Genomic DNA, 12,641 nt, shown 5'->3' on the forward strand with positions numbered 1-12,641 from the left:
CGACCATTTACTATGCTTCAGTATCGCGGCAACACTTCGCCCTTTTGCCATTGCAGACTCTTGGTTCTTTGCCCTGTATATCTGTGCCAACGTTCTAGTAACTTTGGCCGGTACATCGTTTGCCCATAATCTTGGATATATTGCATCGTGCCATTTTAGCATATGATGGCCTTGAATTAAACAATGGACCAAGTGAATCGATGGCAATCATCCGACCCGACTTAGATGCCCTTGAACTGAACTCTATACAGTGTTTTTTTAGCAACGTTATTTATTGCCTCAAGTCATAAAAGAGTTCAAGAAAAGAAAAGATTTGTTAGTGACTGCTCTTGATCTGTAGAAAATTTAACCAGAGTTCAGAAATATTTCTGGCAATCTACATACAGAGAAATATCATCCGCAGACATTACACCGTGTACTCCTCTACCATACCACTTGTGTGCCTAATCTATCAGTTCAGTCAGTTCAGTCGTTCAGTCGTGTCAGACTCTTCGTGACCTTATGGACCATATCACGCCACGCTTTCCGGTCTCTCACTATGTCCGTAACATCACATAACTCCATCTGCAGCGCATCGAGGATGCCATCTAACCATCGCGTTCGCTGCGTATACCCTTTCTCCGGTCACCCTTAACCTTTCCCAACATCAAATCTTATTGTGACTGGCCATCTATATGAGATATTAAAATTTTATTACCTCGTTTCGGGTTTTATCATGTGACGAAGTAACAGCAGTACAGTAAACAATAATATTTTCTTAATTATTTACATAACGCGACCGTTTTCGCACTTTTATTATTTTCGAATATTTGCTACTTTATTATATCACTTAGGTTCCCTTAAAAACAAGTTATAACATGCCCAATATCTTCTTTTAGTATATACCAAACCATTTTGAAAATTATGTTGTCGCATTCCCCGTTTATATTGAGGAAGGTTAAATACAAGAGCTTATCTCTCGCTCTACCTATTTCTATACATAGGATAAGCCATCAGATTCTATCATCTAAGCGTCTACTGTTTCTCGCATCAAGCCGTTCTGACACAGCTTTCTGTTGAGCATCGAGAGCTGATAGAAAATCGTTGAAACGTTATGAAAACAGACGATAGCTCATATAAATGCCCGAAGCCTCGATAGTCTGGCGGCACAATCGAGTAGCGCTGCTTTTTAGAAGCGGAAAACGCTGTTTACAATCCACTAGACCTTTCTTTTCATTCTATCATTTCATGGCGTTACTATACCAGATCATTTTCTGAATGTGCAAAACTTTTGGAGAGGGGCACTTAATCTTCGATGTTAAGGGCACGATTGGACAGTCAATAGGCGTTCAGTATTCATTAGCTGCCGCTTACCAAACGCTCCAAAGGGGCAACGTTCCGTGGGACTATTGAAGGCTGCTGGACGACGAGCAAAATAGTTTGTCGCCGTTTGGCTTTTGCCAATTACAATATTTACGACAATAGAGGGCACAGCATTTCGGTTGCAGTTGAGCGCCACCTTAAGTGTAGGAATGCGTGAGAGGTACCTCAGTGTCCCTGAGCTAACATTAACCGGAGCTGCTAGAAACAAACGTGTTCCAGATTGCCCCAGAACCTTTTGGGAGGCTGCGCAGAATTCTGCGGCCAAGTTTGCCCATTGTCAAAAGTTATAAGCTGGTACCGTCTGTTACCTCATAGCTTCGCAGTAATTATGCCTCGAACCACTGAACCTTGTAGCGTACGCTTAATAGCTGCGTTCTACAAATGGCGTAATTATTCCCCGAAAAAAAAAAATCATTGTAAAACGGCTGTGGTTTAGCCTGGTTAAGCCTGGAAGATTGCGAAAGCAACGCCTTGGTTCAGCTGGTAGTTTGGACATGGTTACCCCGTATGGCTTATGCATGAATTCACACTGAACACAACAGCGTTTGTCAAATTCACGCGTAGCGGACTCGAACTCCACAACTCTTTTCTCATGTTCCTCGCGTCGCTGAGCCACAATCTCACCGTCTGGTTCGACCGCGATGTTCAAGCGCCATTCCTTTTCTTGGGCTCTCCGCTTTCGTCTTGCCTCGTTGCATTCTCCCTTCTTGGCTGCATACTGCACTCTTCTTTTAGCAAGCCGCTCTTCTCTCTATTCCATCGTTTCTTCGGCACAGCGTTTTCTTTTCTTGACATTGTGTCGCTCCATAATATTCATAGATTCTTCACCAACATCTTCGGCATTAAGAGCTTCCATGAAACTTGTCTCCGAAGTTTCACTTGGCCGTTCCGTATCAAGTGATCTTGACCGGCGTGCTCGCCAGGCTGATACATACGCACGGTGTTTAGCTCGCCTTTCTTCCCGCTTTTCGTCTGTTTCTTCGGCGCGGCGCCGTCGCCTGGCCGCAGCAGATCATTCCAGCCTCGCCTTGTACACATCATCTGACACAGTGCACTGAGAGGAGCGCAGCTGCAGCCCCCTCGTTTTATCCCGCTCTAGCGAGCACTTTTTCTCGTCAGCAACGCAGCCGGCCTGTGAAGTCTCACCTCCGCCATTGATGGCGCTAGCTGGGACCCCGTCTCTCGGTCCGTCGTGACGTCACGCTGCCACGTGGCAACGACGTGACGTCATTGCTACGGCTCTTCATGAAGCCTAAATTAGGGTGATTTTGCGATCAATTTTAGTTGCAGCTTTAGAATTCGGGAGGTTTCTTGCGAGACCTTGGATTTTCCGATATTCCAGAGAGCAGTTTTACTGTCGCTAAAAATCAATCTAGCCTTCATTCCGACCCAGACAGATGAGAGAAAAAAAGATAAATGTAAAGCCTGCGAAGCGAGGAGGACAATCGACCATATACTTTGAGAGTGCCCTAAGTCTCCGTGCGCTAGGGACAACATTAAAAGTAGAGAAGCCTGGGTAACCCTGCTGCGAAGCGACGTCCCCGCTGACCAGCAAGAAGCCGTCCGCCTGGCGGCTGAGGCCGCGAATAACCAATGTATATTCGCCAGTCCTTAGTCGCGGAGGTTCCAGCCCGCGTTCCTCAGGCCTGCGTGCCAGGAGCGGGGAGTAGGGGCCTCCCAAATCGGTGGAAATTCAAGTTTAATCATCATAATCATCTTGTGAAGCCTCAACTCCACCATCGATAGCACGAGCCGGGGCTCCGTCTCTCGGTCTGTGGCGACGTCACACGGTCAGGTGGTACGCAGCAGTGTGAGGAGGCGCCACGACCATCAATGGCAGAAAGTGCAAGCAGTATTGCTTTCGCAATACAATTATTTGTGGTATAACTTTTGTTAACCCTTGTTGAATTTCGATAGCTTCTTTTTCCTGCTACATTATTCCCTGCTCACGCCCTATCAGTACAAGGTGCGACATTGTTGGAACACTTAAGCTCATCCTTTAAGAGTATGACGCGCGAGCGTAAGCTTCCAGCGCATATATAAATGAGAAGGATTTAATGCTGCCGAACCGAATGAGGAGCGAAAGCATTAGCTGCTGGTGATCGAGCATTCTTCTTCCTTTTCTTTCTCTTTTTCTTCTTCCTCTTCTCTGAGAATGTGGCTTCCGCCGGGACCCGGCGATGACTAGAAACCTGGCTCAGTATTGCTATTGCAATAAAACAATGCGATATACAACGCCAATCACTAGCAATAGCGTTTAGATGTTTCACCAGGTAATATAAATGCAACAGCCCATCGTGGCACAAACTAACGCTTGTGAAAAGAAGGAATGGGCCGCAAAAAGACACGGACACAGGGAGGGGGCACATGCAATGTTGTATGTCCCGTTACTCTTTAGGTGTCTTTTTGCACTATGTTTTTCCTGTGATATCGGGAACCAGCAAGTACAGCCATCTACCCTTCAGAACTAACTTGCTCACCTTGGCAACATTTTGTTGTTAGGAAAATATAAATGATCGAACATTTAGTTCCGTTTCAACCATCAAGCCGTCAAAGACGAAGTATGGTTTCCCGGTCGAAGCATCCATTTAAGTCTCCTAACGGCTAGTATGAGTTTCGCGATATTCTAGCTTGTCAAGTTCAATGTATTTTAATATGACGTATTCGTAATATTTTTTTACCAGCCACCACGTACGAAACTAATAAATTTTAAGAACTAAGAATGTGAACACAATTCCCAATTCCTTGAGTTTAGCAGGTGCACTTAGCACTCATTTCGGCTACTCGATATGCCTTCTGGTCTGCTCGTTTGATCGATCATTGTTCTTTTGCTTGCAGGTATTTGGCAAGCAACTGTGCATGTTAACTTCAGTTTCCGTTGAAGACGCCTGTACGCCATTTGGCACCTGTGACGGAAAAGGGCAATGCCGCTACCGTACTGCAAGGCGCGTAACCCATGCTACGCAGCCAAAATAAAGGTATAAAGTATGATGCTGCCTGTTGTACGGCCAGATACAATTTCAGGAAGTGTGATCGCGGAGAGGTTTATGTTTGAGCGTTGCAAATATCATCACCGCTTTCAAGCTGGTATCAGTTGTGCCGAATGAGAGCCTGAAATAGGTATTTTACTCAATAGTGGGCAGTAATATAGCTTTAAGGGGAACGATTGTATTCTTTCTTGCAAGTGTACAACAGCTTTTTTATTTAGTGGTGGTGGGGCATATACTAAATAGGAGATCACTCCTAGAGGCATATGTAATATAGTCTATTAATACGCGTTGCTTATAATGCAACATTGTTTAATTTTCTATGCATTTTCTTTATTGTACCTCTGCCACTTGCACTAAGAATATGAACGTGTCCTTTTACTCAGCCAAAATAATGTGTACTGGGAATCTGCCCGTTCAGGAACCTGTGCTATTGTAGTGCCACCGGTGCTCTACTCCGAATTAACAATAGCAATGAAATGGACATCTTCCTTCAGGGCATGAAATTCAATCAACTCACTTTCCACACCCTCCTCCTCCAACGTGGCGGGCTTGGTTAGCATCTGTCCAGCTGAATGATCTGTTGGCCTTGGTGACCCTGGCCCAGGGCATTCTTGACGCTTAGTAATGCGTTGAATAAAGTTGTTTCCTCCTCCTCCTCTTTCTGCAGCATGTTTTTGGGGCTTACCAAACAACCTGTGCTGTGCTTTTCGCAAAGGAATGAAATGTAGGTGAATATGCATGTGAACTTTGAGCAGCTCCATAAAAGGTAGCTTGTTGTTAAACCGGCTCTATATATGAACGTCGAATATTAATCTCATGCCAAGTGGTACCGGATTTTACATGTCCATAACGTCTAAACTGTCTCGAGTTTGTAGCCATTTAGCGAAGATCTCTGAAGTACAAAGCATACCTACTGTTTCGTCTTGCTTATACTCTAATGATTTAGGTAATGAGAAAAATGAGTTGTCACTTTTCAGCCACACGTACGAGATATCTTTTCGATACCGACTCTGTTAGAACGTCATATGTTCCACAGAAAGTGCGGGAATCTTGCCCTTGCGGCATTATACGTGCTCGGCGTATACAAAAGGCGAAGAAACTAAATAATTACCGACAGCTATATGCGATCTTCTTTATTTATTATCTTTTTGCAACCTCACAATTTCTTACGCCGCACCGGTAACGTAGGAATACTGTTTCTGTTATATACAACCGCACTTTCTAGTCACATTTCTCGCTTGTGTATTTAAATATTGTTTAGCATTTGCTCCTCTGCGCGCCCAAAAGGAGCTTGCGTTGTCATTTATGCAGTACCTGAGTAAAATACAAATAAATCATAATGTCATAAAATTAGTTGTGTCCGTGACTTTTAATCGCAAAATACAGAAATCTAAGAGCGTAGAAAAATAGTCCCATCATTTTTTCATGCCTTTTTAGACACCTTGTTGCTCTTGCAAATGTTCTGTTGGCAGCCGTACATGCCTTCCTGAATTCAATTATGGATTGGTTGTCCTGTGAATTGAAGCTATTTGGGGTTTCACAGTTCCTTGTTTTTGATGTGTTCCTTTTGTACTCCTGACCACCAAAATACAGGAATTACTTTTCCTTGGTACAGAGCAGCGGTTGTTCTAATGCCTTCAGATAGGTCTGCGTTCAAGTACACATATCAACCTTGATCAAAGAGGTACATTACGGTCGGATATTTTTGTGTGCTCATGCTATAGGTGTATCACGTCTGGAATTTAGAAAAATGTGTTTGGAGTGATAAGGGCTCCAAGGCTGCATTTACGCACCGTTTACGACATCAGACACCAAGGCAGAAAAGTCCAGGTCCTGTGACGACCCCGCGTTTTCCTCTATGCAGCGACAATGCTAATCGAAAAAGCCTCACGCGCGACCAAGCGTAGACAGTGCCTCAGCTGCTATAGACCTTTTCAAAATTGGCCAAAGGACACTGCCAAATTGGAGACTGGGCTGTGCTCATAAACACAGCAAAAAGCTGCAGATTCTCCCCCCACGCCTGCTTCACAGCCCAGTCAAACCAGTTTCTCCCAGGGTCATGAAAAGGTCTATAAGTGGTCAGTGACTGTGTAGCGCTGGCCGCAACAGATCTTTATAAGCTTTGTTTTCGTCTGTTACAAAGAAGGAGGTAGGACTAAAATATATGCTACAGCTTGACTCCAGATACCCACTTTAAGGGAAAGTGGAAGCTTAGAAGGTGAGGGCTTCATATTATTTCAAAATAAATACAGTGAAATGCAGCCTGCGGAGTCCCGCATATGGTGAGCGTGATAATCTGTTAACCAGCTCCTGAAGTGAAATAAAATATAAAAACTCTAAACGCACAAAGGCACGTCATTATGCGATGACAAGCGTAAAAAAAAAGACAAGTCAGAAAACTCACATGCCACTACAACAAATGTTTTCAAATAATTTATATATCCAATGTAAGCATGGGTATTTCATGGCCTTGTATGTTAAGACCCTGATCAGTTGAGCCATTGAAAATCATCAGACCCGACTTAACTGCAGTTCCAAGCTGCTTTGTATTCTGCTACCTTGTGTTGCTTTCTGATTTGCGGAGATTGCCCTATCGTCGCTCTTAAATGACTCGACTATAACTGATGTAATGTAGTTCACTGCGCTGTCTCCCTTTAAACAACTTCCCTCGTTATCTTGAATCAGATCCTGCTTTCTTTGATTCTTTTTCCCTAGCCAGCTTATATGGTTCCAGAATTTTTTTGCTCCGCCTCTAGAGACATCGTGTCTGTCAGCCATCCAGCGATCGGTGGACTGCCTTATTTCACTTTGGACAAGGGCCTGTACATTCTTTTGTCGATATCATGCCCATTTTTTGTCGATTTCCTCCTGAGATTCCTGTGCTTTCTTTGCCACTCGGTGTTCACTTGAAGCAGCCCGTCGTTGTTCAGCACTCGTTCAGAGTTGGCGCTCCTCGCGTCCGCTTTTTGTCCTCGAACCTTTCTTAGGAATGACGATTAGGAATTTTGAACGGCTCTGGTTATATTTGCAGTAATATGTTTATGACGTACAAGTGCAGAAGCTCTGCCTTACATGCCGGCGAGATTTGGAGGCGTCAAATTCTATGGACGCTACGTCAACTCTTTTATAGTACGGATGTGCCTTGATTAGGGTGGCCGCACTAGCACTTCTGTTGTTCATAGAGCGTGCTCATCGCAAATAACATGCTCCCTCGCCCGCGAACGACGCATTAACAGCGATGCCCGGCCTGAATGCCATTGACAACTGCAGCAACATCTTTTCTTCAGCGCTGATGTTTCAGTAATGACATGTAGATATTGGACGGCATTAACCTGTTTTTCGCCCGACTCTACTAGTAAGCATCGTTTTCTCGCCATGTAAACTTTGTGGTAGCGTGAGCTGGTGGACGCAGCTGTGCTGCGGCGAGAGAAATCTAGGCATTAGGTTCATAAGGGCGTAGTTTTTTTAGAGCGCAGTGAGCCTCAGTTTCATTAATGACTTGAACGCATTATCATCTGTCGTAAACAAACACTGCTCGCAGTGGTCTACGGGCCGTATTGTAAAATGACTCTCGCAGATCGCTAATGATAGATTTGCCCTCATGAGTATCGTTATTTTAAATGAAACAATCCTCAATCGCATAATTTCTGCATAACTTAGTATCAAAGTCAAGACACTGAGGCATTAACATTGTATTCCAAATGACTTTTTTTTTTTGTTTCGTACATTATTGAGTTATTGCGACAAAAACAAAAGCGGGCGTTGGCTAGCATGCCTTTGCGGCATTCAAAATGAAATCTCCTGAAACGTTACGCCCCATTGTTCCGTAATACACTTGTTCAGTTAGAAGGTATGGCCTGTAGGGCAAGTCACATTGTCCTGCGTAGTTGTCAAGATGCAAACTATGCGCCATCACGCAAGGATCCACAGTTGGCGATGCAGTTCCTGGTGCGCGACAACGACTTATGTCGGCCCGATATCGAAGCGTTGTGGTATTGCTCGTCACAAGGAATGCACCACGACGAAACGTCGGCATTTGTTTACCGATGAAAGCAAAATGCCGTACGCACGATCCTGCAGCGCTTTCGTTCCTACATAGGCCTGCCGACATTTTGCAGTAGGCATAAAACGGCGGAATATATAATCGGCAGAAAGCGGTCACAGAACCCGTTGGGAAATTCACCACGCCGTACACTGTAAGAGCTGTTATGTCCTCCATGATGCAGAGCTGATTCAATCGTACCGACGGTGAATTCAATGCGTACCGCCATACCTCTGCGTGGACAAGACGGGTGATGGCAGAACAGTAGCCAGATGATAAGAAAGGGCCCCTTGACCTCGGTAAGCCCCTCCCAATTAAGAAATAGTTGACATCGCCAGCGACGCTATCAACGGTAGATTCGTAGCCGGCTTCTGGTGTCAACGTCAGTGAAATAATGTACTGGTTCAAACCATGATTGTTGAAAGATTTGCGAAGGCTGCGTAGAAGACTAGCAAGGACTTGTTTGTCCTTGCTTCCACCGCAACCCACGTCCGGCTTCAACCAATCCACGTTCACCCCGTTCAGTTTGTAATCAAACATTGCGTCGACCACATTCTGGATCAGGTGTTCCATCGTTGTGCTGTCTCGACCTAACCGTGAGAAATGTGGCGCATCTATTATGTAGCCACCCAAGGTAAGGAGTATCTTAATATCTGGGAAGCCAAGTGCATCTGTAATGTTGCCCAACTTGGCGAGGCCGTTTTGGCGGTCAAAGCTGGGCAGCCGACTTGTCAGGGATCCGTTGGTGATGCCCACCGACCAGTACACGACGTACGGGCACAGGGCAAATGGCAGGGTTTCAAACATGAAGTCCCATTTGGTGCCTTTCTGCAAAGCATTCCTGTTATCGTAGGCACAAAAGAAGCGCCTCCCGAAATGTGGCGGCGCAGGAAGTCCCACTCTATATTTTGCAAGTACCTCTGGGAGGGCCGGTGGAGTTAAACAGTGGCTTCGCACTCCGCTCCAAACTTCAGTGGTCGTCACAGCTGGCGTCATAGTTGTGGATTGCAGCGTTAGCGTTGACGGCTGGATTGAAGGCGAAGGAACGTCCGCCGGTGTGAACGCTCGCTCACTCACAGATACTAGGGCTCCGCTCAACCGCACGAAATATGGAACGAGCAGCAGCCATGCTGACATCACGAGCGGGAATGTTATGGCGGCGCAGATCACCCGCATTTGGATGCACAAGCGTTCGTCCTGGGCGCTCTCTTTGTCGTTGGTACGAAATCGGAGCTCTGGAGATCTCGCTGTCATCTCCTCCGAGCTGGCTTGGGTTCCGATGAGGGCTTGCGCTGCGCTGGGACTCAACACGACAACGACGTCAGGCGCATCTGGCGATGCGCTATGTTGTAGTCTCGAAGGCTGCAATGTGGCATGTGTATACACAGGTGCTTTGGTTCTGAGGTCCCTGAATACGGGTGCCAAGTCATCGGTCCCAGATGGGACCTGAAATGCCCTCCCGACTGCAGAAGCATTCTCGCTGGCTTGATGGACGGAGTGATCATGTCAGCGACAGACACGAACATCCAACCTCTTCTTTCTTCTTTGTCATTGTACACAGTATGATTTTCTTCAGGTATGAATTTATCGGTCGTGTCATTTTCACAGTAAACTGTAATTACCTATTATTTACAAGACAACGCTTTCTGATATTATTCTCCGCCTATTTTGAACAGTAACATTTCCGTACGCATAAATTTCTCTCTTTTGTCTCGCATTATTGAAAAAGCATTTTAAAACCTAATTTGCCTACCGCTTTGGAGTTGGAAAATGGTTTTCTGCTTCCCACATTTTCAATCTTCCTAACTAAACCGTCGTTATGCATCGAAAACTGCGTGGTTCACACATTCGAAGGCGAGCATTGGCCTTTCTTGAAATACATCCTAGCGAAAGGGCTAAGGTAGTAGAAGGATGTCTAAAAAACGTATTGCCTTCTGAGGTGAAGAAAAATTATCTGAATGCGATTATGAAATTGTAATTTGAATCTTGCACCATTCGCGCAAGTTAAAATTGCTGCTGCCTAATGATATTGTCTTATCAAAAATGATAGCAGCTATTCGTTTGTCAGTGCGAATTTTATGATGCGACCAAGTTTTATTACAGCAATTAAATAGCTTGGCATTTCAAGAACCGAAACAGAGATATAGAAAAGTAAGACACCTTATTGCTGGATTCTACAGTCTCTGAGCTTTGTTCTCGAATATTTTAATTAAGGTATGCTATTTTTACGAATGGTTTGTAAGGTTTTAGTTAAAACTATCTTATGATGAAAACTCCACAAGCCAATACGAATCATTTCTTAACAATGCACCATTCAAGTATTACTTCGCTGCCCCCTTGCCAGCCCAGCTACTTCGTTTAATACCAAGCTGTCGCTCAAGAAGTCCACACATTCTGTGCCTCTAAGTTCATTATTACTGTCGGTATAGATTGTTTTCCATTTAAAAAAGTCTGAATAAAGCAAACAATATGATAACGGGCTGACTTTTCTTGACCCAAGACTACGTTTGTTTATCTAAAGAAAAAGATTAAAATCTAAAAACAAGTGAAAGATTGGACAAATTGACTGTGACTGAGTATACTCTCACTGTTTTAGAAATTTGTTGACAGAGAAGTAGAAAATATGTTAGATTCAAGTTTGGCGACTTGGCTCATTTATAACTGAGACCAGAATGGTCTAAGGTCATACAAAGCTTCCGCGCAACCCACTCACGTTGATCCATCTTAGCCAAGAATATCGAGGAGGTGATATGTTTTATCTATAAATTTCTTTCCTTTCTGTCAATACGACGTGCCATACTCCGTAAAGGCGCTAGATCCGGCCGCTAGTCATGGCTGGCCCATACAGAGAGAGATAGGTAAAGAGCGGGCACTCGGCGAAAACTGGCCCCAGGAAATGACGTGCGACTTGTTGCGCTGCCGCCGATTGATGGATGGCGGCACCATCGTAGACACGCCATGGCGGAAGTAGAATGATGGCGCTGGGCCCAAAAGCGGTTCAGCGGTACCGCAGCATAGCCACAGGTCGGGGGGCCAACTACTCAGATTAGGAAATTATATTACTACAAATTAAAACGTATCAATCAACATAAAAAGAATAGACATTTTGATTACTTCGTTTGTGCATGAGGTAAGGTATTTTATAAATACATTCTTAACTTTTTTAAAAAAATCTTGCAACACGCTTATCGCCCCAGCCCCTTGATGTTGCATCGGTCAGGAGGCGCTGCCAGAAGTAACTAAGGCAACGGAGATAACGAAGCTGGCGAAGCACGAAACGGTTTCTTATCGCTGTCTGCTGCTTGTCACGAACTGCCGTGGTGCGGGCCTTGGTGCGCCCGTGAAAGCGTAATTTAGTTTGCAAGTCTGAAAATGTCCCTTTCGCGAAGATTTTGACGTCCTTGCTGGTCGCTGCTCTGTCGCCGTTTGGTGAGATTTAATATTTCCCTGCAGCCGTGTTTTTTGGTTTCGTCCCCTTCGTCGTGCGGGCAGTGCGAAGTCTTTTTACAGCAGTGTATCGCGCTTAGCTTTTTATCGCAAGATGAGCCCGCACAAAGTGAGGAAACGATGTCCTGTGGCACGTTGCGACAGCGTGGGCTCAACCGTCGGTGCCTTACCGCTTCCTGGCTGACTTTCACCGGTGAGCAGATCTGGAGGTTGCGCGCATAGACTCAATGTATGCTTTAATGCTCCTGTGTTAAGCACGTTTGTTGATTCTAAAGCTGTATGGACTGGTGCGACCTTGAAATTGCCTTGAAAACTGCTGTATAATTTCTTCCGAAGAATTTAAACTTGAAAAGTGATCCCAGTGCTCTAGGCACCACCTATGTTTTGATGCACCTACTAATTAATGACATTTTTATTTCAATTGCAGCGGTCATAGCTTTGTTTTCTGTACATGCATGTTTCATATCTGGTGATGTTTTGTGGCAGTTACTTCAAGCCTTTTCTATGCCTCAGCTGTGATCATTGAGATGATTAGCGCGCATAAACAGTGCTACTGTTTGTGCTGTCAACGACATGCATTTTTATCGTTGTGATTTGTTGCTGTATTTTATTGGTTGATGCAATAAACCATGAACATGAAAACCATAATTGTTCACTTGGTACACTCTGTGGCGAACTGGGCACGACTGCCCCGTTGCACCAGTATTTCTGGACCGCACCTTACTGTGCTGAGGGACAAAGTAAATGGCCAAAGTACTTGCATGACTTGCAGCAGTATTTGTATTATGAATTTCCATGCG

The 12,641-nt window shown here is 44.8% G+C and overlaps 1 pseudogene; it reads right to left on the reverse strand.

Moving 5' to 3' along the window:
* Nucleotides 1-316: 316 nt before the first annotated feature.
* Nucleotides 317-2,517, reverse strand: LOC146195393 (uncharacterized; annotated as a pseudogene).
* Between the last annotated feature and the right edge of the window lie 10,124 nt (nt 2,518-12,641).

The sequence above is a fragment of the Amblyomma maculatum genome, chromosome 3, assembly GCF_055883805.1.
Source record: "Amblyomma maculatum isolate TAMU_Amacu chromosome 3, ASM5588380v1, whole genome shotgun sequence".
NCBI classification, from domain to species: Eukaryota; Metazoa; Arthropoda; class Arachnida; order Ixodida; family Ixodidae; genus Amblyomma; species Amblyomma maculatum.